The sequence below is a fragment of the Nycticebus coucang genome, chromosome 10 (assembly GCF_027406575.1).
Source record: "Nycticebus coucang isolate mNycCou1 chromosome 10, mNycCou1.pri, whole genome shotgun sequence".
Lineage (NCBI taxonomy): Eukaryota > Metazoa > Chordata > Mammalia > Primates > Lorisidae > Nycticebus > Nycticebus coucang.
This window is the reverse complement of record NC_069789.1, coordinates 121,800,495-121,824,384: the sequence shown is the minus strand read 5'-3', so window position 1 is coordinate 121,824,384 and position 23,890 is coordinate 121,800,495. Positions and strand designations below refer to the sequence as shown.

The 23,890-nt window shown below is 51.6% G+C and overlaps 1 protein-coding gene across 1 annotated transcript in view; it reads right to left on the bottom strand.

The window, feature by feature from the left end:
• Window positions 1-23,890, bottom strand: part of POU2F2 (POU class 2 homeobox 2) — an 85,278-nt gene that overhangs the window by 45,958 nt on the left and 15,430 nt on the right. Inside the window, exon 2 of the mRNA XM_053606902.1 lies at window positions 22,042-22,102. The gene's annotated coding sequence lies outside the window, so the exon portion shown is untranslated. The remainder of the gene's footprint in view (window positions 1-22,041; window positions 22,103-23,890) is intronic.

Below are 23,890 nucleotides of genomic sequence, written 5' to 3'. Positions count from 1 at the left end.
CCACCTTTGTCCCACCTGAGGCCCTTCAACCTTGCTGCTCCCCTTGAACTCTGTTCCCTACTTCTTCCTCCTCTGCTTATGTCAGGACGCAATGGCCACACCCAGAGAGGCCCTCCCTGGTCACACTCCACTCCATTACCCAGTTGCATTTTCTTTCTTTTTTCTTTTTTTTAGAGACAGTCTCACTTTGTCACCCTCGGTAGAGTGTTATGGCGTCACAGCTCACAGCAACCTCCAACTCCTGGGCTTAGGCGATTCTCTTGCCTCAGCCTCCCGAGTAGCTGGGACTACAGGCGCCCGCTACAACGCCCGGCTATTTTTTGGTTGCAGTTCAGCCGGGGCCAGGTTCGAACCCGCCACCCTCGGCTACCCACTGAGCTACAGGTGCTGCCCATGTTTTTCTATTTTTAGTAGAGATGGGGTCTCATTCTTGCTCAAGCTGGTCGTGAACTGAGCTCAAGCAATCCACCCACCTCAGCCTCCAGAGGAGTTCTAGGATTACAGGAGTGAGCCACTGCACCCAGCCTCTCCCTCTTTTTAGTAACTTGTGTTGCCCTATGTGCCCTGTCCCTCATGCCTGCTTTGTCTGCCACCAGCCTCTGCACACATCTCCTCTCCCTGGATGCCTTCCCTGATGCTGCAGGAGGCCCAGGGAATAGTTAATATTATTGTCTTCCCTGAGCTCCAGGCAGTGTCCCTGGGGTTACTTCCCAGTGAGGCTGTCCCCCCTCCTCATCAGGACAGGGCTGAGTTTGATTCATTCTTGTAGAGTCAGAGCCCAGCACGGGGCCTGCATCCAACCAGGGCTCCCAGACACCTGTAACTACCCACACAGGCGTGCCCAATGACTGGTTTGCGAATAACGCGATAGATAAGGCTTTGGAAATGGGCTCTTCTACTCATTTGCTATGTGACCTTGGGTAAGTGACTTCCCTCTCTGAACCTCAGGCTTCTCATCTGTGAAATGGGAGCAGAAACATGGGCTGATAGGAAATTTATTGATCATAAATACAATACATGCCATGGTGCTCTAAGTACAAAGGTGGTCACTATATCAAGGTTGGAGACTGAGAAAAATCAGAAATACTAGACCCAGCGTGGTGGCTCACTCCTGTAATCTCAGCACTCTGGGACACCAAGGCGGGTGAATTACTTGAGCTCAGGAGTTCAAGACCAGCCCGAGTAAGAGTGACACTCTACCTCTAAAAATAGCTGGGCATTGTGGCGGGTGCCTGTAGTTTCAGATAGTCAGGAGACTGAGGCAAGGGGATCCCTTGAGCCCAAGAGTTTGAGGTTGCTGTGAGCTACGACGCCACAGCACTCTACCCAGGGTGACAAAGTGAGACTCTGTCTCGAAAAAAGAAAAATCAGAAATACCTAGATGTCACCAACAGGACAGTGGCTAAATAAGGTACAGTAAACTCACACTTAGGAATATTATATAGTAATGAAAGAGAACGAGATGGAACTATGGATATGGAAATGGAAAGTTCTCCAGGATACAGGTGAGTGAAAAAGCAAGCTGCAGAATGATGTATATCATTGGATATCATTTCTGTAAAGCACATACCAGAAAAACTATACATTCTCTATAGGTGCGTAGGTTATTGAGCAAATACAGAAAGGTCCAGTAACAAATTAATTCACTAATGACTACTATCTTTGGTGAGGGGATGAGGACTGGGAAAGTAGAGGGGACTCAAAGGCGATTTTAGCCTGTTCTGCAATTATTTTAGTTTTCATGAGGTTGTATTCCTTTTTTAAATTAAAATTAGACTATATTAAATGATACAGAGGCAGAAAAGCATAGAAGTGATTATTCCAAAAGTGAGGATGGTGGTTGTCTCCAGCAGGGGCGGAAGGGTATGTTTAGGAAGGGACACACAGGGGCGGGGCTTCCAGGTGCTGGGTGTCTTTGACACCTGCCACCCACGTAGTGAATATGATGTTCACTCAATCAAGATTCACTGAACGTACGTCCGTGTCTCATGCAGTGACCACACACTTCCCGCAGGCAATACTTCATTACAGTATCATCTTTCTCCTCCTCCCATTTCACTGCCCAGAAGCAGGCTTAATGTGAGTCCGTGTTAGGTAGGGTTCACCCACTGCTGCAAGCTTCCAGAGGGGTGGAAGCCTCTCTCGGGGGTACTAAGGACTCAAGCCTGGGGAGGCTGGCCAAGCAAGCCAACTTTGAGACTCCTCTTTCTGCAGTTTTGGGTTTTTTTTCCGGCCCTACTCCTTTGAGCCACAGGCGCCGCCCAAGAGACTCCTCTTTCTGAAGGAGCTCCTGGCACCTCTGCTACTCTCCCGTGCTCTCCCACCTGTCACTGGCGTCCCCCACTCTGACTGGCTTTCTGCTCCAGCACCCCCAGGACCTTTGCTCTTCTTCTGCCCCTTCCTGGTGCAATCTTTCCGGAGATGATAAGCTCATCTCATTCTTCTTCTTTTCTTTTTTTTTGGAGACAGAGTCTCATTCTTGTCACCCTGGGTAGAGCGCTATGGCCTCATAGCTCACAGCAACCTTGAACTCCTGGGTTCAAGAGATCCTCTTACCTCAGCCTCCCAACCTAGCTAAGAACTACAGGTGCTCACCACAACAGCCAGCTGTTTTTTTCTATTTTTACTAGAGATGGGGTCTTCCCATTGCTCAAGCAATCCACCCACTTCGGCCTCCTACAGTTCTAGGGTTACAGGCAGGAGCCACTCGCGTGGCCCCAGGATTCCTCTTAGACAAGTCTTTTTTTTTGTAGAGACAGAGTCTCACTTTATGGCCCTCGGTAGAGTGCCGTGGCCTCACACAGCTCACGGCAACCTCCAACTCCTGGGCTTAAGTGATTCTCTTGCCTCAGCCTCCTGAGTAGCTGGGACTACAGGCGCCTGCCACAACGCCTGGCTATTTTTTGGTTGCAGTTTGGCCGGGGCCGGGTTTGAACCCGCCACCCTCGGTATATGGGGCCGGCGCCTTACCGACTGAGCCACAGGCGTAGCCCCTAGACAAGTCTTTTTAATCATCCTACCTCATACGACCCTTCCCATCCCTCTTGGCCTTTATCAGGTTGCATTTTCTTCTAGCACAGTGGTTCTCAACCTTCCTAATGCCGCGACCCTTTAATAGAGTTCCTGTGGGTCGCAATCCACAGGCTGAGAACCGCTGTAATCGAGCACTTTTCATCATCTAACATTCAAGTTTCCATGTTTACTGTGCTTGTTTATTACCTCTCTCCTCCCCCACTTGAATGCTCATGCCAGGACAGGAAGCCTTTATGTCCTGTTAGGATTTTTTTGTCTTGTTATATTGCATCTCATCTTTTAAAAGGACCTCAGGTGCACGAAATTATATTAATAGTAATCCTTGGTTCATGACATAGTCCCATCACTGGGCTGGGTAGAGCTCTCCTTCTTTATTATTTCTTCTTCTTTTTTTTTTTTCCGAAATAGAGTCTTACTTTGTCACTTTTAGTAGAATGCCGTGGCATCACGGCTCACAGCAACCTCAAACTCTTGGGCTTAAGTGATTCTCTTGCCTCAGCCTCCCAAGTAGCTGGGACTACAAGCACCTGCCACAACGCCGGCTATTTTTTTGTTGTCATTGTTGCTTAGCAGGCCCTGGCCGGGTTCAAACCTGCCAGCCCTGGTGCATGTGGCTGGTGCCCTAACCACTGGGCTACAGACGCTGAGCCTTTCTTTATTCTTTCATTTATTTATGTTACATATTTTTTTTTAAATACAAGGTCGCATTCTGTTGTCCAGGCTAGAGTAATGTAATCACAGCTCACTGCAATCACAAACTCCTGGGCTCAAGTCATCCTCCTGCCTCAGCCTTTTGAGTAGCTAGGACTACAAGCATGCACTGCCATGCTTAGCTAAGTGTGTGTGTGTGTGTGTGTGTGTGTGTGTGTGTGTGTGTGTGTGTGCGCGCCCGCGCGCAGACAAGTCTTGCTATGTTTTTTAAGCTGGTTTCAAATTTATGGCTTTAAGTGATCCTCCCACTTCAGCCTCCCAAAGTGCTAGGATTACAGGTGTGAGCCACTGTACCCTGACCACACTCTACTTGTTTTTCATAGTGTGTTAATGTGAACCCACCATTCAACATCCAAATAGAGGCCAGGCACAGTGGCTCACACCTGTCATCCTAGCACTCTGGGAGGCTGAGGATCCCTTGAGTTCAGCAGTTCAAGACCAGCCTGAGTAAGAAGAGCAAGACCCCAGCTCTACTAAAAATAGAAAAACTAGTTAGGAGTTGTGACTGGCACCTGTAGTTCCAGCTGCTGGGGAGGCTGAGGCAGGACCCCACGCTCTCCTTACCACCAGGCCGCGCAACTTGTGTGACACTGACTGCATGCATGTTTCTCTCCAAAAGTCCATGGCCCTCTTTCATCTCTGAAAAAGCAACTGAGGATAGATGAAAAGGTGTCAGCTTTAGAGTCATGTAAATAGGTATGGGCCTAGGTGTAGCCTGGGCAGGGGTGTTGCTTGGCCCAGGTACCACATTCATGAAGGGACCAGATTAAAACAAGATGTTCCTTTTCAAATTTATTGTTGGTGCCATGGCCAGACCATATCACCTATAATATGAATTTTGTTTCAGTAAATCCTGAAATGACCATGTAAGTATCAGTGAATGTTGCATTTTGTTGTTGTTGCTAAAAGCAGTAGCTCCATTTTGGTATTCCTTCATTATTAGTACACTTGGAGGCTCAAGAATTAGAACTAGGGCCCAGCACAGTAGCTCATGCCTGTAATCCTAGTACTCAGGGAGGCCAAGATGGGCGGATTGCTTGAGCTCAGGAGTTCAAGACCAGCCTGAGCAAGAGACCCAATCTCTACTGAAAATAGAAAAACTAGCCAGGTGTTAATGGTGGGCACTTATAGTCCCAGCTACCTGCTGAGCCAGGAGGATCTCTTTAAACACAAGAGTTTAAGGTTGCTGTGAGCCACGATGCCCTGGCACTTTATCCACGGAGACAGAGTGAGCATGAAGAAAGAAAAGAAAGAAAAGAAAGAATTAGAAGTGGCCTGGGCCTCTCTCAGCCTCTGTGAAGCCTGCTGAGTCCTTGCTGTGTGACTTCAAGAAAGTCATTCGACCTCTCTGTGCCTCTCCTGGAACCATGTGGACTCTGAGCAGCATCCGCAGAGGACCCTGGCTGCAGGAGATGCTCCCCAAACATTGATTCAGGGAAGTTTAACTTAACATAATTGGGTTGCTCAGATCATATGAGACACAGTACTTGCCAATCATTGAAGCAAACTCAGAGCTCTGGACACTTGAAGGAAAGTGAGGGATCAAGGGAAATGTCTAGGTTTTTGGTGTGACAACCATTTAATGAGATGGATACAAGCTCCTGGAGAAGCTGAGGACAGGGAATCTAGAGTTCCACATTAGACAAATTAAAAGAACCCTGCACGTACTAGTCAGAAGCACTTTCTCACTGAATCTTCTCAACATGCTGCGACAAAAGCATTGTCAACATTCCCATTTTACAGATGAACAATGATGCTCAGCAAGGTTAAATCATCTGCCTGGGGTCACACAGATGGAGCCAAGATTGGCACCCAGGCAGCTGGACCCCAAAGTACACATTGCTATCCACTGCCCTCTTCCTCTCCATCAAACCTTTGCCCACCTCGTCCCTTTGGCTCAGCATAAAACATTGCCCTTTAACCTGGGCTTTGCCATCTGAGACACCCATGTGTCTCCCATCACTGTCCCTAGTTACATCTAGTTACATCTTTCTGGTAAAGGAAAAGGTATATATGGGTTCAGATGCTTACTCTGCTCTCCACTTCTTTGAGTCTCGATATTGTCACCAATTCCAAAGTGTTCTCTTTGGAATTTGCTCGGTGCCTGCAATTCAGCAGCTAGGGCACCAGCCACATACACCAGAGCTGGCGGGTTCCAATCTAGCCCGGGCCTGCCAAACAACAATGACAAAAAAAAAAAAAAATAGCCATGTGTGTGGTGGGCGCCTGTAGTCCCAGCTACTTGGGATGCTAACACATGAGAATTGCTTAAGCCCCAAAGTTTGAGATTGCTGTGAACTGTGATGCCATAGCACTCTACTGAGGGCAACTGAGACTCTGTCCCAAAAAAAGTGTTCTCTAATTCTTTCACTTCCTCCACTCCCAAGGCAGTCCAGGCCACCGCCATCTCTGGTCTAAGTGACTTTAATGGCCTCCTCCCTATATCCCTGCCTTCCCCTGGCACCCAGAGATGGTCTTTCTAAAATTTAACCAAGTGGGTCTGGGCACAGTGGCTCATGTCTGTAATCCTAGCATTCTGGAAGGCCGGGATGGGTGGATTGCTTGAGCTCAGGAGTTCAAGACCAGCCTGAGCAAGAACGAGACCCAGTCTCTAAAAATAGGCAAGCATTGTGGCAGGCACCTGTAGTCTCAGTTACTCCAGAGGCTGAGATAAGAGGATCACATGAGCCCAGGAGTTTGAGGTTGCCATGAGCTATGATGCCATAGCACTCTATAGAGGGCGACCAAGTAAGATTCTATCTCTAAACAAATTAATAAATAAATAAATATAAAATAAAATGAAATTTAACCAAGCCGTGCCACTCCCTTGCTTAAGACTCTCCAGGAGCTTCCTGTGTATTTGGGAATAAAACTCAAACCTCTTAACTCAGCCTACAGAGTCCTGTGTGATCTGCTCTCTGCCAATACCTCTCATCTCTCCCCGATCACTTACCCTTTCACGTGTCCTGCTCCAAGCCACACTGTCTCTCTCCTTCCTTCCCTCCTTCCTTCTTCTCTCTCTTTCTTTCTTTTTGAGACAGAATCTCAAGCTGTTGCCCTGGATAGAGTGCTGTGGAGTCACAGATCACAACAACCTCAAACTCCCGGGCCCCAGCGATTCTCTTGCCTCAGCCTCCAAAGTAGCTGGGACTACAGGCACCTGCCACAACACCCAGCTATTTTTTGGCCCAGGCTGGATTCAAACCTGCCAGCTCTTGTGTATGTGGCTGGTGTCCTAGCCGCCAGAGATACAGGCGCTGAGTCTGTCTCTCTGTTCTCAAATCAAGCTCTTTCCAGCCCCAGGCCCTTTGCATGTACCATTCCCCCTGCCTGAAACACTCTTCCTGTGCCCTTTGCCTGTTTAAATCCTACTCTCCTTTCAAGGTTTATCTTAAATGTCTTGTCCTCTCTTGCCTAGCTCCCTATTCTTGTATGTTCTTTGGGGGAATTTATTATAAGTTCCAGGAGTTTGTTTTTGGTTTGTTTTGTTTTGCTGAGACAGAGCCTTACTCTGTTGCCCAGGATAGAGTGCCATGGTGTCAGCCTAGCTCACAGCAACCTCAGACTCCTGGGTTCAAGCAATCCTCCTACTTCAGCCTCCTGAGTAGTTGGGACTACAGTTGCCCGCCACCACACCTGGCTAATTTTTCTATTTTTAGTAGACACAGGGTCTCACTCTTGCTCAGGCTGGTCCCAAACTCCTGAGCTCACGGGATTCTCCTGCCTCAGTCTCACAGAATGCTGAGATTACAGGTGTGAGCCACCACGTCCAGCCTCCAGTTTTGTTTTTGATTAATAATCACACTTAAAGACCTACATCTCGGGCGGCTCCTGTGGCTCAATCGGTAGGGCGCCAGCCCCATATACCCAGGGTGGCGGGTTCAAACCCGGCCCCGGCTGAACTGCAACCAAAAAATAGCCGGGCATTGTGGCGGGCGCCTGTAGTCCCAGCTACTTGGGAGGCTGAGGCAAGAGAATCGCTTAAGCCCAGGAATTGGAGGTTGCTGTGAGCTGTGTGAGGCCACGGCGCTCTGCCAAGGGCCATAAAGTGAGACTGTCTCCCCCCCAAAAAAAGACCTACATCTCCTCTAGTCTGTCAGCTCCATGAAAATAGGCTGTGTCCATTTTGTTCACTGCTATATCTTCCGTGTCCAATAAGTGCCTGGCACATAGTTAGGGCTCAACAGACTTGTAAAAATGTTTTAAATGGTTCCTTCATAGAGACAAGCACTCTAGGAAGATTTCTTGAGTTTTCTAAGCCTCAGTTTCCACTTCCATAATGTCAAGTTAATAATTCTTCGCTTACAAGGTAGTGGTAAGGATCCCACAGTTAATGAATATTGTCAGTGCTTTGGGAAAAATGCTCTACAAATAAAAATGGTTGAAAGACCTGAAACCTAGAGGATGGGCAGGAATCAGGGAAGAGAAGAGCTGGAGGGAAGGTCATGGCCATGTGGCAGGTAATGTTATTTGCATTTTACATTTCCTATTTGACTGACTCTCAGGAGGTAGTGGTTATGAGCCAGAGGACGAAATTGAGGCTCAGGAAGGAGGAGCTTCATGGCCATGATGTCGTGGTGAGTCCATGGTAGAGGCGGGATTTGACCTCCTCACACCAAAGCTGTGGGATCTTAACATCTGAGTTGAACCAAAGAGAAGGACCAACCAGAATCACTGGGCCTGAATGGCAGTCCCAGCTCTGCCTGTCACTGGCTGTTGACCTTGGACAGGTTGCTTCCTATCTCTCGGTCTCAATGTTCCCATCTGCAAAGTGGGAATAATGAAAGCGTCTACCACTCAGGGTGGTTGGGGGTCAGCAAGAACACACAGGTTGAGAGCCTAGCACCAAGAAAGCAGTCCATGGACAGCCGTTAGGAGTGTTACTCTTCCATGGGAAGGAATGGCATGAACAAAGGATGATAAGAGGCCAGTGGAGAGAAGGTCGATAACAGAAGGCCTCCGGCAGGAGGAGCATCTGGAGCCAGATGGGAAGGGACTCCCAAATCCATGCCCTGCTGCCAAGGCAGGAAGTGGGAAGCCTCAGTGTGTCCTGAATTTCAAAGAGCAAAGATCACTTCTGGCCTCAAGTGATCTTCCTGTCTATAGTGCTAGAATTACAGGCATGAGCCACTGTGTCCAACCTATACACAACCTCTTTGACACAAATGGCCTCTTCCCACATGTCAAAGGGATGTCCCTAACACAGCTCTTCACTCCTCTTGGCAAACCAGGTAGGTGTGAGGCCCAAGGCAGAGAAATGTGAATGCCACGCCGATGTAGAGATTTGTCGTGGGTGCAGGTGACTTGCCAGGTAACTGAATCTTGAGTGAAGGGTAGCAGCTTGGACCCAGGGTCATCCAGAATCCTCCTCTTCTTTCTCCCGAGTGCCCCCCATACGTCAACTTCTTCTCCATTCCACCCAGATATGTCTGAATTCCTCGGCTCCTTCCCCTGTCCCTGCCCCACCCCCTTCTCAGCCCTGTTGCACACATTCTTCCTCACTAACTCCACAGATGTCTCCAGAACGTCATCCAGGCAGACACTGATCTGGGGACCCACAATGTCATGGCCCCTGCCCTGGGGAGCTGAAAATGGACATGGAGCCTGGGGTCTTGAATCCATGCCCTACACTCCTTAAAGCATGACCCTAATCAGTGTCTCTCCTACCCAGACTGACTCCAGAGGAAAAATCTCTGCAGATACCAGGAGAAGGTGAGAGGAGGGAGAGTCCCCCAGAGTTAGGATCCTACCCCGACTCCCTCCCTAGGAGACTGAGAGAACCCTGGGCCTTCAGGCACAGGGAGTCCATAGGGCAGGCTGTGGATACCCTCCAAGTAGCTCATTTTTCAGGGAAACTGAGGCTCAGGGCCAGCAAATGACTTTAGCAAAACCACACAACACATCTGTGGTGGAGAGATGGACCCCTGGTCCTCCAGCTCGGCAGGTGTGCACTGGTCCAGCTCCTCTGGACACCGCCCTGAGAGGATGAGATAAGAGGGGCTAAAGGCCCTTCTTCTGTGCTTTCTGCTGACATCCAAGGATCTGGCCTCTGTTTATTTTTATGGCTGAGGGAGGGGGGATGAACCAAGGGAGATGTGGGATGAGTCGGAGAGGTGGGAAGAGGAGTGGGAGGCAGGCAGGGTAGAGAAGGACAGAGGGAAAGCAGGTAGCAGAGCTGAGCAAAGAGGGACAGGGAAGAATAACTGGAGATATGAAAGTAGAACAGGGAAGTGAGGGAGGCTTTTAAATCCCTGGAGGGAGAGGCAGCAATAAAGAAGAGAGTCAGTATCAAATGGAGAGGGACAGAGACAGAGAGATGCAGAGAGAGAGGCAGAGACAGAGAAAGGCAGAAAGAGAGACAAAGAGGAAAGAAGGAGGGATGGAGGCCGAGCAAGCTGGCTGGGGCTGCCCGACCGTCTGCAAATTGCTTCCCAGCACCCCTCCTCTGTCCCTCACACCAGTAGCCTGCAGGATATGTGTTGTCATCATCCCCAGTTGTCCCCAGCCCTGAAGGGGCTGTTCCAAACAGTGCCGAGACTGATACGTGCAAGGGGTGTCCAACTCCCAGCTTTCTCTCTTTCTCCCTCACCCAACTGCCTTTGAGAGAAAGGGGCCAAGTTTGGATGGAAGGGGCAGGGACAGGCTCTGGGGACAGAGAACCGAGGGCTGCACCAGGGGACAGCACAGGGCCCACCTGCCCTTCCCTCCCTCTTGTACCTTGTGCAGGGGGACAGGCTTGTGCGTTCCTGACTTTGGCCAGCGCCTCCCTCAACCTGTGGCCATCACCATGCGACACACTTCAGCACCTCCTCCTGCCCATCCCCATGTCCCCCAAGACCACTCATCCCATGCCCACCTTTCTACTCCCCTATGGGTTTGGGGTTATGAAGGGAAGCACAGTGGCTGGGGTGGGGGGCTGAGGGCTTGGTGGATTCTTGAGGAGGTGTGGGCACTGCGGCTGACATGGATGAGGAAGAAGAGGAGGGGGTCTTGGTGATGGACGATGCTGATTCTGCGGTGGGGGGACAGGGGAGGGGGTGGAGGAGGGCTGGGGGAGGGGTGGTGAGGAAGCGGGTTGGGGGGAGCAGGACCAGGCTCACATTTGGCATTCAGGGCAGCTGACAATAAAAATGCTTTATTGCCAAGAAACTGGATCGATCGGGGCTGGAGGGGGCCGGCAGGGGGGACGCGGAGGGCTCAGTGAAGAGGCCGGCGGCCGGCCTCTGCAGCGACCAGGGCCCGAGCCGCCCTCCCCCTGTGCCCCCCTCCCCGCCTCCTGCCCTTTCTCTCTCCTGCAGCCACCGCTTAGTTCTTATTATATTTTTTCTTATATATTTTTTCCCCCAGCTTCTCCTGCTCCTGTTTTTTTTCTTTTAATTTTTTTCAAAACTCGCTGCACTCCCAATGCCGCAGGCTGGGTGGGGGCAGGGTGGGGTTGTCAGCCCAGGCAAGGCTCCTACCCACAGGATGTCCAGAGCTGCTGGCCCTGGGATGAGCCCCACTTTGATTCTATATACCCCAATCCAACCAGGCTTTCTCAGTGAATGTCTCCTGTGGGTGCCTGACTCCCCTCGCCACCCCTCCTAGAGGCGTCCTTCCACCCACCAGCACCCTATACACCCGTCATAGGCCCAGGGCCCTGGCCAGGCCTTCCTCCTCTCCCCCCTACCTGGCCCCCTGCTCAATCCCAGAGCCATTTGGCTGATGGTCAGAACTGTCCGTCAAGGGGGCTCTGAGCCCCTGGGGACCCAAATGGAAGAGGGGAGGGGGAAGAGGTCGGGGGTCAGGCCGCGTCCCCTCAGCTCATCTCTTTCCCCTCCCCCTTCCTAACAAAGGGAGCATGGGCCCAACTAGCTGGCTGGCTGGGGCCTGGTACTCAGGGAAGTGGGAGGAGAGAGGGGCTATGCGATGGCCATGGGCAGGAGGCAGGGGTGGGTCTGCCTGCCCCTCCTCTGCCCTCCCCCTCAGGTCAAGGCTAAGGTGATTCCTCAACCTCTTACATGCTGGCATGGGAGGGGGGAGGATCTGGACAGACAAAGAACTAGAGCCCCTGGGAGTTGGGGGCTGGGGAGATGCACCTGGGACCCAGGCGGTCCTGGCTGAGGAAGGACAGCAGGCACCCCTCTGGCCCTGGTCTCACCCTCCGGATGGCCCTGCCTCCCATCTGCACCAATCCCAATGGATCCCAGAGCCACACATACTTCTGAGCTTGGGCAAACTTGGATTGGGGGGGGGAGGGAAACTGAGTCCTAGAGAGGGTAGACAGAGCCAGGGTTGGAAGCTAGGATGTGGTATGGCCACAGGGCTCTCAGCGCTATCTAATAGCCTTGGCCCTCACTTCTCTTCCTACCAAGGGAAGACATCTTCCTTCCCTGCCTATCCTCCCCAGGTCAGGGGATGCTTAGGTGGGGACAGGTGGTAGAATGTTCTAGGAGAGGGAAGGGGAGGCCAAGGAGAAGGAGAGGCTTTCCTCTCAGGCCACTGAAGGCCAGGAGAAATAAATTTTAAATGTAACCTGCCTCTAGCACTGGCCTGGTACAGCTGCAGGGAGAAACTTAGTGTCAGCTGGAAAGGGCAAGAAACTGAGGTAGCAGGATGCTCCTGGGGCCCAGCTGGTGATGGCTGGGGAAGAGGGCCTTACAGAAGTTTTCTCTCTTACCATGGTCACAGCAAAGGAGGATTCACACTGTGGTCAGTCCCAAAGCCAACTGGACACTGCCTTGAGGCCTCCCACCTGCCCAGCCAACTGTGGAGGGCATAGGGGAGCTCAGGCAGGGAACCCCATGCCCACCAGAGAGACAGAAAGAAATGGGCGAATCTTCCATGCTTAAATTCTTCTACCAAGGCTGAGGTGGTTCTCCAGGACCACAGCCAAGAAGATGAGGGGGAGGATAAGATGGGCCTGTATTTTGGGGGGCAGGGCAGGCTCGAATATGCCCCCGCAGCCTGCCAAGGAGGTCCCAGATGGGCCAAGGACTATAGGGGTCCCAGCTGCCCTCCCCCAAACCTCCCCTCCCTTCTCTTCCTCTCTCTTTCTCGGCTGGCTATCGACCGGGGCTGTGACATGGTGGATCAATACGGCAGGGATATAAAGCCGGCTGGCTGCCTGCCTTTGCCTCTCTCTCTCTCTCTCTCTCTCTCCCTAGCTTGTCTTGTTTCCCTTTCCCGGAGCCGCACCCAGGTCCCCCCAACCCCCATGCGCCCCTTAGCCAAGCCTCTGAGGGGCCGGGGATCCCCACCACCACTCCCCTACAGCAGGAGAGCTTAGGGAGGCTGAGAGCTTGGACAGCCAGGAGAGGGGGTGAGTATGGGAGTGGGCAGGGAAGCAGATGGGGATGGGGTCACACTTGCAGGTTAGGGGCCTGGGATAAATTGAGGGACAGTCCCCCCCATGGGAGAAAGCAGGCATCCCCTCAGTTGGGAGCAGCTCAGGAAAATGGGACCCTTTGAAAGTATGTTAGAGACAAAGCTCTGGGAGGGGGGCAGGGGGCACCTGGGGGTTTGCAGAGACACTATCCTGAGCCCATGGGGCAGGGGAAAGCCTGGGGGTGCTGGAGACAGCTAAGGTGAGTGGACGCAAAGACGATTCCCCTCAAGCGAGCCTACTGCCCACCCACAGAGCCGCTGGCTGCCCCTTCTTTGGGTCTCTGTGAGTAGAAACTGCCTTACCTCACCCCAGAGCCTGGCCTGCACATGTGTGATGAGGGTGGGGGCTTGTAAAGCTTCGGACAGGAGGTCCCCGTGAGAGGGCTGTGGTGTCTGAGTGCCATATAGGAAGGGTGTGCATTTGTCCTTAAGCTCTGCTGTGGGACTCTGGGGCCGTGTGCCCGAGTATCCTGGCTCCTGAGTCATGTCTGTGTGTGGCCATGAGTCTGTGGGTGTGTCCCAGGAGCATTTAATGGCTGTGTATGTGCTGCCATAAGTGTCTCCCTGACTCTGGATGTCCTCAAATATCTGTCTGTCCCTTGAGAAAATATGAATGTATCCTAGGAGCATGTCAGAGGATACCCGCTCTTCCCAAATAATGTGTTCCTATGTGCTCCGGGAAACCCGCCTGTGTTGGTGTGTGCGCGCCTGTGCCGCAGTGTGCGTGAGCATGAGTGTTTCTGTGAGTCCCGTGCATCCTGTGTGGATTCTGCGCCTGTGTCGCTGGGTGGCTGCGTGTGTGTTTCTGGGACTCCGGGTGGCTTTCTCCGTGTGTTGGAGGCTCTCCATGATTGTCAGCGATTCCGTGTGGTTTCTCCATGTGTCTACGTGACTCTGAATGTTCCGATGCGCTGGTGGCCAAGTGTGTTTCCACAAGTGTGTGGGAGGCTCTGGGTGTGTCCCTGTGTGTGTCACAATGGTGGGGGGCTACGTCCCCGAGTCGCTGAGTGGGGATGACGAGGCAGCAGAGGCTGCCACTGAGACACTAGCCAGCCTGCTTCATCCCTGTATTGGTTCCCAATGCGAATGGGAGGCTCTGCCTGCTGCCTTTCCCTTCCCTGCCAGAGGTCCCAGGCCCCTGCCAGGATGGGCCCAGGCCCCTCCCCATGCTCCTCGGGCAAGCTTCACCTTTGGTCCTCAATACCCCCTGTGTTGGTGGACGGCACCTCAACTGCACCAAGCGACCTCGTCCCTCCCAACCCCCCCAGCGCCACCCACTCCCCCCGCCCTCCCCCCACCACAAGTCCAGTCCAACCCAGACAAAAGCAATTACTCCAGAGGTAGGATGTGAGTGTGGGTGTTAGAAACAGGAAAAAACGGGGGAGGGAGGGGGAGTGAGAGAGACACACACAGAGGCAGGGATGGACAGCCAGAGACCAGAGAGACAAGGCCCGAGAATGAGACAAGGGACACACGGAGAGAGGCAGAGATGGAAGATGAAAGAGACGAGGAGGGACGCGCACCGAAGCCAGGAGGCAAAGCAGAGGACAAGAGCAGAAGGAGGGCAAAGGCAGAGAACGCAGCGGAGAAAGAGACAGAAACACAGACCAGAGAGACAGGGAGAAACAGAAAGAGAACCCAGCAGAGTGAACCCAGCCATGGAGCCACACAGAGAGGAGAAGCAGATAAAGGGAGCATGCGAGCAGAGGCAGGGACCTAGAGAGGGGCCTGACACGCAGACAGCCGCAGGAAGACTGAGGGAGAGAACGAGGCAGGCCAGCGATAAAAGGCAGGCACGCAGGTGGCCGTGGTGGGGGAACTCAGACTGAGGCGGCAGAGCTGGAGAGCAGCTGAAGGGGGACTGATGCCCCCACACAGGCACACACGCACTCAGCCTTCTCCCCACCGGGGCAGAAGTCAGGATGCCAAGCCCTCCCATGGTCCTCTGGGCCCTGTGAGCCAGTGCAGGAAGGGAATGGGATGGAGGACAAGGATGCGCTCAGGCAGGCAGAGGCCAGAGGCAGCCCAGCCGGTGGGTGTAAGTAGGTCCCTGCCGCCTTCACACACACACAGACCTTGGCCAGGCTAGTGAGGGGCTAGGGACCAGGTTTTAGGGCGCTCCCTTCTTGCCCCAAACTCCTGACCATTTTCCTGGCTGCCCTCAACGCTGTCCTTCCCAGCCTCACTCCTTCCCTCCCAGAGCACGGGGCCCTCATCTCTCACCTGGTTCTCTCTTGCTCACCCTGCTCACACTCACGCTCTGTCACGCACTCTTTCTGCCCGAGTCCCTCGCTCTGCCTCCCTGTCTCTGACTTTTCCCCTGATCTCCCTTTCCCTTTGTCCTCAACTTGGTTGCTCCCTTTTTCTCTCTGTATTTCTCTGCCTCTGTCGCAGGGTGTTCTCTCTGTCTCCCAAGTGTCCCTCTCATCCCATACCCCTCTGATATATTTCTGGACTCCCCTTTCTCAGATGACCCTATGGCCTGCCTGAAGGTGTCCCCAGAAAAGCCATGGTGTTGATGGCAGGTCACTGTGCATGGGGCCTCAGACTGTCCTGGGGTGGCTGGTGGTGGCGGGACATTTTTTTTCCTGTTTTTCCCTCAAGCCTTTCCTCTTCCCTTTCCTCACTCCACCCCTCCTCCCACCAGGCCCTACATCTCTCCCTGGAGACAGAAGCTGAGACGCCAACCTATATACTCTCCACAGACAAGTCACAGAAACAGAGATCCAGGCTCAGGGAAGAATGGAGAGGCCAAGACCGAGAAAAAGAAGAAAGAAAAGAACGGGTCTGGAGCCACGGGGAGAGGAAGAGGACAGGAAGGAAAGCCAGAAGCCGAGCCCACAGGGCAGTGTGAGCTGCACAGTCCTGGGTGGGGTGGGGTAGGCACGCATCATGATCTCCAACAAGCATTGCTGAAATGTCTGGGGTCAGCCTCCGAGGCCCGCACCTGCCTACTGGCTCCCACCAGTGCTCCATAGAGCCCTGAGGATCCGCTCCCGCTATGTGAAGTCAGAGACCAGCACCTGCCCTCAGCCCCTGGGGCTCCCTGCTTGCCAGGATGGTGAGCACTTGACCTTCATCTGCTGTGGGACTGTCAGGGATTCCAGCGGTGCACCAGTCCCTGAACCTGCTAAGAGATTCAAGCCATTTTTCCCTCCTCCACGTCTATAAGCCCCATTCCGTGGCCGACAGACACTCTACACTCAGGGACAGAACACAGGCAGCCAAAGCGATCAAGCACCTCTTGCCACCTCCTAGCACTTCAAAATGGTAAACCCCTGGCATCTGGGCTCAGCTCCTGCCCACCACCTGGATCACACAGCTGCCACCTACAGACCACCCCACAGCCGTAGCCCACCTGGATTAAAGCATGTGAAGCTCTGGCCCAGCCCAGCCCACCCAGCAAGCCACATCTGTAAAAGCACACCACACACCCTATTCCTGTAGCCAACACCGGCCCAAGTGCAATCCTGGAGGTTCACTGCCCTGGGGCATCTGGACAAGTCCCTGATCCCACCAACGGGCTTCCTGTCCACAAAACACCTGTGCTGCCCTGAAGGCCTGCACTTCTGATCCCAGGGCAACCTGTCCCCACGCCTATGCTCTCGCCTGTGAGTGAAGGTTGCCACCTGGGGCTCAGTGTCCCTCCACATGCAGCCCTGTCACCTCATCACACCCAACATGAAAGCCTTTACCCACAGCTAAGCTTCTGCTTCTGAGGCATTCAGGACACCCTTGGGGTGTGTGGGTAACCTGGGGTATGCCCCGGGTGCTTATGTCTCAGTTACCTGTGACCTCAGGACCTACTCCATACAGAAGACCATTGTGTCTTTTTGTGGAAGGACAGAAGGACAGAAGAGAGGGAGAGATAAGGTGGGAACATAGCCTTGCTCCTGTCCTAGAGCCCAGAGAGCATCAGATACTCAGAGGACTGTAGTGGCTCTGGGGACCCTGAGCCAGGCCAGCATCCACAGTCCCCCAGAGTGAACAAGAGCCTGGTCACCTAGCACTCTTCACACCCACCCAACTGTAACTTCTTTGGCTTGTCCTAGCCCTTCAGGAGCTCCTCCCTTACCACCTCCTCCTCCCAGGTGGGTCAATCTCTCCCTCTGTCCCCTAGCCCAGCACTGTGCACCCCCCTAGTGTGGGTAGGTAGCATTTGTCCCTGACTTCCCACCAGCCTGGGGGCCCCTCAGACAATGGCTTGAGGCCTCACACACAAGAAATCCCAGAAAATGTTGGCTGGAGGAATAAATGGATGGATATGGGTTTATGTGTCTGTTTGTTCACTTATTTATGTGCCAGGGACTGAGTGTAGACAGGTTAGACAATTAGAGGAGTCCCCTCACCATGAGGCCTTGGGGGCAGACTCTAACGCATAGAATATAATCAGATATGGGGACAGTGCTCAGGAGGGAAAAGGGGGCATAGCAGCCCAGGGGGCAGAAAAGGTCATTCAAAGTTGGGAAGGCTTAGCAGCAGGCTTAGCGGGAAAGCTGAGGAGCATTGAGGAGGCCTCCAGACATGTTTGGGGGAATCTCTCACCTCCCAAGCATAGTTACAAAGGAAAAACAGGTTGGAGGTGGGGAGAGTGTTTATTGCAGTAGTGGTTTTATAACAAAGTTGTACACCTAAAAGAGTGTGGCCTCCTTCAAAGATGTCTCCCTAGGAGGCTGAAGTTTCTCTCAAACCACTCAGATACACTGGCACCAGCCTTCAAGGCCAGTTTACAAACTCCATCAGCAAAACATCCCTCCACTGTCTGTCTCTAGTTTCTACCGAAAAACCAGTAAGTAGCCCCTATTTTGCTAAATTTATCACAGTTCATGTTAAATGAGACTTTAGGTGTTCTTCCGAATCAAATTCACTTCCAGAGTACAAAAACTTGCCACCCTATAGAGTATTCCCAAAACTATGGTGGCTCTTGGTGATGTAAAAGAATGAGAGCTTTAAGTTCAGGCAAACCCAAATTCAAGTTCTGACTCTGCCCCTTACACGCTGGGTGACCTTAGGCAAATTGCCTTCCCTTTCTGCGCTTCAGTTTCCTTCCCTTATAGCAGGTGACAAACACCCACTTCAAGGGTCCCAGTGAGGATGAAAAGCAAAGTGCAGCCAAGCATGGTAGTTCATGCTTATAAATCCCAGTGCTTTGGGAGGACGAGGCAAAAGGATCAGTAGAGGCCAGAAGTTCAATCAACCTGGGCAACATAGCAAGACCTCTTCTTTTTTTTTTGAGACAGGGGTCTCACTATGTTGTCCTGGCTAGAGTGCAGTGGTGTCACAGCTCACAGCAACCTCAAACTCTTGGGCTTAACAGATTCTCTTGCCAGGTAGGGCACCAGCCCCATATATCGAGGATGGCGGGTTTGAACCTGGCCCCAGTCAAACTGCAACCAAAAAAAAAAAAAAATAGCAGGGCATTGTGGCGGGCGTCTGTAGTCCCAGCTACTCGGGAGGCTGAGGCAAGAGAATCACGTAAGGCCAGGAGTTGGAGGTTGCTGTCAGTTGTGACAGCACAGCACTCTACCGAGAGTGATAAAGTGAGACTCTGTCTCTAAAAAAAAAAAAACAGATACTCTTGTCAGCCTCCCAAGTAGCTGGGAGTATAGGCACTTTCCACAATGCTAATATTCAGCTATTTTTTGGTTGGAGTTGTCATCGTTGTTTGGCAGGCCCAGGATGGGTTCAAATCTGCCAGCTCTGGTGTATGTGGCTGGCACCCTAGCCGCTGAGCTATAGGCGCCAAGCCACAAGACCTCTTCTTTACAAAATATTTAAAAATTAGCTGGGTCACGTGCCTGTAGTCGTAGCTACTTGAGAAACTGAGGTGAGATGCTTGCTTGAGGCCAGGAGTTTGAAACTGCAGTGTGTTATGATTGCACCATTGCACTTTAGTCTACGTGACAGAGCAGGACCTTGTCTTAAAAAAAAAAAGCGGCGTCCACAGCTCAATCAGTAGGGTGCCAGCCACGTACACCAAGGTTGGTGGGTTCGAACCCAGCCCAGGCCAGCTAAACAACGACAACTGCAACCAAAATAAAAAAAATAGCTGGGTGCCGTGGTGGGTCCCTGCAGTCCCAGCTACTTGGGAGGCTGAGACAAGAGAATTGCTTAAGCCCAAGAGTTTGAGGTTGCTGTGAGCTGTGACGTCACAGCACTCTACCCAGGGCAATAGCTTGAGACTCTGTCTCGAAATAAATGAATGAATGAATAAATAAAATAAAATAAAATAAAATAAAAAAGGTGAGGAATGGTGGCTCACACCTATAATCCCATCATTCTCAGGAGGCTGAGGCAGGAGTTTGAGATCAGCTTGAGCAAAAGCAAGACCCCATCTCTACATAAAATAGTAAAAATTAGCAGGAATTAGGGAATTGTGGTGGGTGCCTAGAGTCCCAGCTACTTGGAAGGCTGAGACCTTGGGAGGATCCCTTGAACTCTGGAGTTGAGGTTACCATGAGCTATGACTACACAGCACTGTAGCCTGGAGCAAGAGTAAGACACTGTCTCAAAAAAAAAAGTGCTCTTCCATGGCTGCCCTAATAACGACCCACACAATGACTTTTATGTGTGTGTGTGCGCGTGACACGGAAAGTCCTCAGAATAGTCTCTTGCACATGGTAGCCCCTAATAGATAATTAAATGTCCTCATTGAAGGTTGGGCACAGTGGCTCACACCTGTAATCCTAGCACTCTGGGAGGCTGAGGCAGGAGGATCCTTTGAGCTCAGGAGTTCAAGACCAGCCTGAGCAAGAGCCAGACCCTGTCTCTATTAAAAATAGAAAAACTAGTCAGGCGTTGTGGTGGGCACCTATGGTGCCAGCTACCCAAGAGGCTAAAGCTGACTGCTTGAGCCCAAGAGTTTGAGGTTGCTGTGAGCTATGATGCCACAGCACTCTACCAAGGGGGACAGAGTGTGACTGTGCCTCACAAAAAAATAAAAGCAATTTCCTCATTGAGATGTAACAGTTCTGTGTTACCAAATCTGTCATGCATATGTCCATAAAACTTTAGATACTTAATGAACAACCTTTTGAAGCCAAACAACTAAAATCATAGACCTGATAGTAATCTCTACCAACTGTAAAACATAACTAAACTCCTCTGTTATTTCAGCCCAACTTCCGGGCCTTCCTCAAAGCCAGCCTCCAGCCCCCAAACTAATTCTGCACCCTAGAAGTTCCCTAACGTTCTTTTCAACCTTAAGGGTATCAGAGGACATGAGGAATCCTGGGAAAGCTGCCACTCTTGTTCCCTGGAGAAAGCATATGTCCTGTAACTAAGACGCCTACGTTCCTTACCAGCTAGATCATCAGTCCATAAACGAACTTCAGAGGGTCTGTGAACATCCCAACATCATAGCACAACTAGATGAACGTAAATATTCCCGGGAGCAGGTCTATACTGTTGTAAAACTAGACATCCGTGGGCCGAAGGTTGCTTGGTTTGGACCAAATAGGGATTTTAAAAATTTTGCATTAGTTGCCACCACTTAAAAATTGGGATATCTTGGGCGGCGCCTGTGGCTCAGTCGGTAAGGCGCCGGCCCCATATACCAAGGGTGGCAGGTTCAAACCTGGCCCCGGCTGAACTGCAACCAAAAAAAAACATGTATGTTAAAAAACTAAGAAGTAAAAATTGAGATATCTCACATAAAAGTCTGGATTTCTGCCTTCTCTTGAAAAATCAGAAAATCTGGCAAGTCAGAGTTGCACCTGTATATGAAAACAGTCAGTAGACCTAAAAAGCAGCCCCCGACTCCATGCATTTTCTGGTCTACCACACAGCCTACTACACCAGTTGCAAACACTGGGCTATAGTTTTTCATCTGCTTTTTTTTTTTTTTTTGAGACAGTCTCACTCAGTCACCTGGGGCCTCAAGTGATTCTTTTATCTCAGCCTCCTGAGTAGCTGGGACTACAGGCACCCACCACAATGCCCAGCTATTTTTAGAGGCAGGGTCTTGCTCTTGCTCAGGCTGGCCTTGAACTCCTGAACTCAAGCAATCTGCCCGCCTCAGCCTCTAGGAGTTCATTTGCTTTTTAAAATGAGTATGTGATTCCCGGGACAGCAAAGATTCCTGAGTAGGAATCCTAGGACAGCAAACAGCCACCTCCTCAAGGTCCTGAGGCCTGTGGGTTAAGCTGCTCTAGTTGGAATAGGTGGCAGTGTGGGAGGCAGAGACTCTGTCCTCATCCCCCTGGAGATGCTTATTCCCAGGGCCTCACTCTGCTGGGTGGAGCAAATGCCCAGAGTGGCTGGAAAACTCCAGCATCCATCTGGGAGCATCAGTGGGCTCCAACGAGGGGCTTTTCAAATCCTTATTTGTTCAGGTGAGTGCTCCCAGGTGTATTGCAAGAGGAATAACTACTTTCATCTTCATAATACCTCAGTGTTGTGGGTGCTATTATTTACACCTCTCTGACATCTGGGGAAACTGAGCCATGCTCAGGATCACAAAACCTCCCAATTATCCTTCCTCTGCTCCTTCTTCCCTCAGGATAGCACTTAAGGTAGGTTCTGTTATTATGCCTATTTACAGATGAGGAATGAAGGGACCAACATTCCCAGGCTCCTCGCAGTTAAGAAGGGGCAGAAAAGAGATTAAAATATAAGTGTACCTGATCAAAGCTGTGATCTGAGCCACAAAGTTAGTCCCATCTCTCTCCTGTTGAGCCCTAACACTCAGCAGCAGAAAGGCCCATAGTCACCAATACCCAGAACCACTGATTTGGCCGGAAAGCCTCAGGATGCCTGGAGGATGAAAACCCAACCCAGTCAGACTCTAATCTGGGGGTAGGGGATTGCAGAGTGGCCAAGGGCAGAACCCCTGGGTGGCATCAGAGATGAGGGTGAGGAAGCAGGGGCTTTGTGAGAAAACAGGACCCCTGAACACAGCAATGAGCAAAACTCTGAGCCCGCAGCCCTTACCTCTTGGGCAGACGCAGCGAAGCTAATACATTCAGGCCACCAACCGGGTCCAGTTGAGAACCTGGAGAGAGAAGAGAATGAGTCAACCTCCTTAAGTTCGTGCAGAACTCATGTCCCTCCTCTGTCACACCACTAGGAGTTGCAAGCTGGTAAGAAGTGCATTCAGGTGCCGGGGACTCAGTCCTGTCAGCCACTTGTTGCCTGGGTTGTTTCTGGCCTCTGAGCCTCAGTATCTTCATCTCATAAATGGGCATCTGGTGCCAGCCCTTGTTGAACATCTGTCTTTTCCCATCAGACTAGGAACTCCTTAAAGTGCAGGGACTGGGCAGTGCCTGTAGCTCAGTGGGTAGGGCGTCAGCCCCATATATCGAAGGTGGCAGGTTCAAACCCAGCCCCAGCCAAACTGCAACAAAAAAAATATAGTCGGGCGTTGTGGTGGGCACCTGTAGTCCCAGCTACTCAGGAGGCTGAGGCAGGAGAATTGCCTCAGCCCAGGAGTTGGAGGTTGCTGTGAGCTGTGACTTCACAGTACTCTATTGAGAGCGATAAAATAAGACTCTGTCTCTACAAAAAAAAAGTGCATAGTCTTGGCAGAGAGCCTGGCAAATTCGAGATGCTCAATGAGTACATAATGGATGACTAAGTGAATGGGTGAGTAGATGAATTAATTAATTAACAAACTGTGTATCTCAAAGGACTGCTGGGAGGATCAAATGAGGAAGAAATTTGAAAGGGTTACTCATTATTAGGTACCTACGTGCTGTAGGGAGATAGTAAGAGTCACAGTGATATTTCTAACTTGTGCATCTATCCATTCACTTTCACATTTAGTTAATCGACAATTATTGTGGTTTATCTGGCTCTGAATCAAGTGCAAGGAGTACAGAGAGGGATTAGACTAGGTCTCTGCCCTATTTCTTACAGGACTCATGGACAAGTTGAATAAAGAGTTGATGCTGGGTGGTGCCTGTGGCTCAAGGAGTAGGGCTCCGGTCCCATATGCCGGAGGCGGGTTCAAACCCAGCCCCGGCCAAAAAAAAAAAAAAAAAAAAAGAGTTGATGCCAATGTGCTAGGGTGGCAGAGGATGCCGCAGGAATCCCACAGGAAGTCAGGGAGGGAAGAACATGCCAGCCAGACCTGGAAGACAAACTTTAGTCAGACAAAGGAACAGGGGGAAGGAAAGAGAATGTCAAGCCTTTGCCCACTCAGGATTCAATGAGAGAAGTGGGAAAGGAAGAGGTTTCGGAGATCACAGGGGCTGCACCCTGCAGGGCCTGGCATGTAGGGTCCAAGCAGTGGGGGCTTCGTGGGAGAGGAAAGGCCATCATCCAGTTTGTCTGGAAAAGTTCCCTGAGTTCTGTGTAGAAGAAAGAGAGGACAGAGGGGCAGATAGGAGGTCGGGAGACCCATCCCCAAAGCGTGTTGGCTGAGCCTCTCCGCAGCCCTGCGGTAAGGAAGCACGAGGAGTTACAAGAGGCACCAGAGCTCAGGAGGAGAAAAGAGAAGAAGACAAACTGAGACAGAGGGGAGAGAGAGGAGGACAGATGGGGAGACAGACAGACAGACAGACGGACGGAAGGGATGGAGGAAACCACAGGCAGAGACCAGAGAAAAGCCTAATGGGAAAGAAAAGGGGACAGAGGAGCTTCCCTCCCCTCTCTCTGCCCACCCCTCTTGCTGGGCCTCCATCTTCAGGGGCAGAAGGGGACCAGGATGCCTGGTTCCTGGGGGAGGGAGGGTTGCTCCCTCCTCAGGGGCTGCTCCCCCCACACCCCCGCCCTGGAGCTAATCAGCGGCTGTCATCTCCACGGTGAGGTCTTGGTTAAGGAGATTTAGGGCTGGGATCAA